This window comes from Colias croceus, chromosome 19, assembly GCF_905220415.1.
Source record: "Colias croceus chromosome 19, ilColCroc2.1".
NCBI classification, from domain to species: domain Eukaryota; kingdom Metazoa; phylum Arthropoda; class Insecta; order Lepidoptera; family Pieridae; genus Colias; species Colias croceus.
This window is the reverse complement of record NC_059555.1, coordinates 7,188,114-7,193,450: the sequence shown is the minus strand read 5'-3', so window position 1 is coordinate 7,193,450 and position 5,337 is coordinate 7,188,114. Positions and strand designations below refer to the sequence as shown.

At 31.9% G+C, this 5,337-nt stretch overlaps 1 non-coding gene across 1 annotated transcript; it reads left to right on the top strand.

Annotated features, from left to right (window-relative positions):
• The first annotated feature begins 3,380 nt into the window (after positions 1-3,380).
• Positions 3,381-3,542, top strand: LOC123700604. The gene has a single exon (XR_006752630.1). It is a non-coding gene; the product is annotated as a U1 spliceosomal RNA (small nuclear RNA).
• The last annotated feature ends 1,795 nt before the right edge of the window (positions 3,543-5,337 follow it).

The window sequence follows — 5,337 nt, the reverse complement described above, 5'->3', positions numbered from 1 at the left end:
ACAAAATTGAAAAAAAAGTGGAGAGAACGAATACTCAGTAATTTTAATGAACGGCAAACGTCACGCTGCCGTAGACCCCCTGTACCCCCTTGTCACATCTTGTCACTCTCACGAACCCCCCCCCCCTTGTATGCGAACGTATTTTATGAACGGCCCCTAAGTATATATACGAAATCGGATAAACGAATATTTGCACTTATAACTTTTATACATTATAAGCTTTAAGTATTGGCAAATTAAATCGATTAGCAAATACAGAAATACTGCAATAGCACGTTATATGAAACTATGAATACTTTCTATCAATAAATAACGAAGGCACATGTTGTTCCACGCACAAGGGGTCACGCGGTAGCGCACTCACTGTAACATTATATTGATTCTTGTAGTTAAGTATATTCTGATTATATTACAAATATATACATGCAAAATTTTACTTAAGTTTGTTATACTGTGGTTATACTTAATGTTATTTCTCGGTTTTACTTAAAAGTCTTCTAAACCGCACTTGTGAGCAATGTAAGTATTCCATAATTTGTAGATTTATTTAATATGTTTTTGTCTAAAAACAAATTAAAAAAAGCAATGTGCGTGAAACCATTTCTTCAGGTGAACCTGATTATTATAAAAATAAAACTCACAAATTATATTAATAAAGGTACAAGTCCGAGACGGGCCGCAGACCGCAAACTGCAACAGCAAACTGCAAGCGACACCACTTGTTTCTATGAACATCTATGAAATTGATTCTAAGCGCGGCAACACTGCTGCCTGCAGACGCAACGCGCAGCGATTCATAGATGTTCATAGAAACAAGTGTTGTCGCTTGCAGTTTGCTGTTGCAGTTTGCGGTCTGCGGCCCGTCTCGGACTTGTACCTTATGCATTTTTAAATATTGTCCCATGTTTATAACTCTACTCTCTGTGTATCTTTTTTGATAATAATATGTCGACTAATTTCTATATCACATCTTTAACTTACTACCTAGGTACCTTGCTTTGTTAGCAATATGTGTTTGCTCTTATAAGAGCATGCACCAAAGTAAAACAATTAACTAATGATATGCAGAAGTATCCCTAACGTTTATTGTTTATAAATAAACCTAATTGCTCAATTTATATACAATTATGTGATTTTTAAAAGCACAAGTCAGCTAAAAAGTCATCTTTGGTCACACGTGGATTTCTTTAATTACATAATGCGTTTTTAGGTTTTAAGACCAATTGCGTTAGTGCAATTAAATATCTTAAAATAGATAAATGCTAAATAAGATGTCTATAAATATATTTTCATATTAATTGGGTGTCTGTGTTGCTTTATAATTATAAAGAAGTTTATACATTAGCAGTATTGTCACATACTCTTCTCACAGGGGCTTATATTTTTATGTAAGTATTTTAGTATTAAAAAGGTAGAGTTTTTTAAAAGTTGCGAAGAGTTTTTCACTTGTTCAAGGTGTTTTAATTATTTATTAGAGTATAAGTGAGAACTTTTCTTCGCTTAGGCTTACTTAGAAGATTATATACTTATTTATATTTATATAAAAAATCTTCTAAGTAAGCCTAAGCGAAGAAAAGTTATCTGTAAACAGTACAATTATTTGTAAACAGTTGTTAACCTTTAAAAAAAACGCACGTTATAATCAATAATTTTTCTGAAGGTGGCCGGATGAGTAGATATTTGTCACTCCTTCAACAAGAAGCGGATCACTTGATCTGAAATTTACTACTAAAATCTTGGATTTTGTATTGAAACTATGTAGTTATTAATATATTATTGTTATAAAGATTTATTTTATTATCATGTAAAAATACCATAATTATTAAAATTTTAAATATACTGTTTACGATTCGTTTAGATTTTTGGACAGAAACAGTTGGGTAACTTATACATAATGATTAATTAACAATAAATCTTAAATACAATTTAAAAAATACATTTGACTAATCAACAGGGATCTTAACAGAGATCACACCTAGCAACAGTTCACGTTCAGACATATATTTGCTTACAAACGAAATACAAATTCCCAGATAAGCAACAATAGACTCGTGTAACACAGTTATGAGGTTAGTCACTGGCCTAGCACCTGCTTCATGTGATCTAGACGCGTGGTAAGCAGTGACGGCGCCTAAGGGGTTATGTTTCGTTATTTAATATTGTATTACATTCTGTTGCATTAATGGGAATTGTAAATTTGTTTAATTTTTATTTTTAGGTTCTTAGAATGTTTTAGAATAACTAAGGGCTGATTTTTCAATCCTTGGTTAAAACTTATTCATCGAATAACGTATTAGAATTTAGACTGCCATTTCAAAAATATATTCTAATTGTCCGTATTTGACAGTTTACGGGTGACATTTTAAAATGTTCGTGTAATACTTTATTGGACCGTTAAAATTTAACCAAAGGTTGAAAATTCGGCGCTAAGATTAACAAAATTAGTGCAATCATAATATAATGCAGCTACAAACGAACAGTTATTGCTCTTTATTTATATTTTATATTATATGGATAATATAATTAGATACCAAGAAAAATAAAAGAAGGCATAATATGAGTTAGGCGAGAAAATAAATTAGTACCTATGTGACGTCTATGTCATATTTTCTCGTGTTTAATTTTACACGAGTGTTTTTTTTTTTTTATTAAAACAATTTAAATTGTATTTTGATATATTTTACTTACCTTTTTTTGTTCATACAAACATCGTAAATAGTTACCATGTATATCCTAATAAAATAAGAAAAATAATTGGAAAAGAAAAATAATTGGAAAAGAAAAATAAGTAAGTTCGTGATATTATCAAAAAGTCATCACAATTAGGCTTTAAGCCTCATTTCTGCATATTATTTTATTACATTGTTAGTTATCAAATTACTTATTATACACTATATTATATACCAATTACTGAGTATACCATTAGGTATCATATTTTAGTATGCTTATTTTCCATAATGAATAGAAAAATCACGTTACATCAACCTTATAATTTTATTAACCTGTGCATAATACATGTAAGGAAACAATCAGGTCCGGATTATTACAAAAAGAGGCCCGGAATATTAATTAAAATAATGATTTATTAATCATACCCTAAGATCATACCAATGTGTGTCATCGTTTATTTTATTTAAAACAATGTTTATTTTTATTATTCATAATAATAAGATAAACTCATGAAATTATTCCATTTTCATAATAGGGTACAAAATTTGAATTAAATCTGTCAGTTAAGAATTAAACAAGAGTAATTACAAACATACAGATGAAGCTAATATAAGCGTGTTAAAATCATAGATGGCGCCAGTAGTACTTTAACTCGCGCTATTGAAATGTATTTTAAAACGCGTAAGTAGTCTGGGGTACTTGGCGAAATCATACTTACCTGGCGTAGGGGACACCGTGATCAGGAAGGCGGTTCCCCCAGAGTGAGGCCCCTCCATTGCACTGCGGCGGGGTTGACCTCTGTGATTATCCCTAATGTGGATAACTCGGACGCGTAATTTTTGGTAGTGGGGACTGCGTACGCGCCGTCCCCCCATATAAAGAAATATAATTAGCATACCCGTAAAAACTATAAAAGCTTTTTTAATTTCGACAATAACAAAATATGGATTATAGTCTGGATTCAACACCAAATCTACTACACGAAAGAAACTGTGAATTGAAGCTACTTTTATATTAATTTAACATGTATTATAGGGCCTCTATTCTCTAATCAACACCCTCGGACACATCTTAATTCTCAAGGTTAGGTTACGAAGTACGGACCTTTTTTTTTTTTTTTTTTAAGTGGGGAAATCTTGCATAGATACCCACGGCTTCTGGGGATAGGGCCGTGGGTTATGTCGGATTCCTACCGACCAAAACTCCACTGTATTCCGTCAAGCCGCATCAACGACGGGGCCACGGGTATATGTAGATTTCGTCCGTGACCCCATCAGCAGCTGCCCGTCTCCAGGCCAACACAAACTATGAGCCCGCCAGCTCTGACCTCATGGGGCGGCGTGAGCGGAACACGTCTCACGCCGCCTCATCTCACCGGACGATGGACTAAATCCCCGCTCCATCGCCCGGTGACGAAGTACGGACCTGGAAATGACTAATGAGTATTTTTATTTCGCGGTACAGGTACATAATTGATTAATGGAAAATTTTGATATTGTTTAATGTATGTTATTCAGTTACTCGTGGGTTTTTATACTAAGGCAATGTTAAGTTGAGGAGAATTGAACACAAATGAAGTGATTAGTGAAGTCCTTTTCCTAGTGTACCAGGATCCAGAATATTTATTTATTTCACAGGTAAACCATAGATTTTTAAATACATAGTTATGTGTAAACGTATAAATGTTTCTGTGTGTCAATGTTGATATTACACTAAAAAACTGCTTACTTTTTTGTTTTTATGTATTTTTAATACTAAACATAAAAAAATACTCGTGTTACAATTTTTGAGACCTGTTGCATCATTCAGACAGGGCAAAAAAGCTCATCACGTATTTACCCGTTAAGAAATCGACCTGTAAAACAAATATGTACTCATCTATCTACCCCATACCCTGTGCCCATACCCCACAAGAGGACAAGGATCCATAGTAGGTATTCATCGCAGATAATATAATACTATGTATTAACTATAAAAATCGACAAATTACAATTTAAAAATAAATACGAGTTCAAAAATTACATAACCTTTTAAAGTTTCCTGGGAGTTACACGCGATACACCGTGATAAATAAACGTGTTTCTAATTATTCAATTCATCTTAAATTAACGGTTATTAGCTTGTAACATCTGCGAATTGGCTATTAATAATATTGAGTGTTGAATAAAGATAATGATGCCATAAACTAATTTAATGATTCATTTTTAATAGGTTACCTAATATAAGTTAATAAATATTTTAGTGACAAGTAGGTATTAAGTGACTGTATGTAGGTTAATAGACAATCTAAGTCGATTGAAAAACTATATGATAAAGCATTTCCGTACATTGTGACTGACCATCCAACAACAATTACTCTAAACTGACTGTAAAAAATATGTTTTTGTAATTTTGGAATTCTCGAGAACAATATAAGTTTCTTATATAATAAAATCTTTTTGAATTAGTAATACATTATATGGTAATTAGGATGTCTTTTTTTCTCTTTATATTTTAAATTTTGAGATGAATATATACCTAATGTAATTCCTAATTGTGAGATCATTCCAAGTTTACTTAATTAGATATTTTTATTTTCTCAGAATCAAAATTATAAAATACCGCCTAAAATTTTAATTATACCCGAAAATTTTAGTTTACATTTAGGATTGTGCAAGAAGGGAAAAA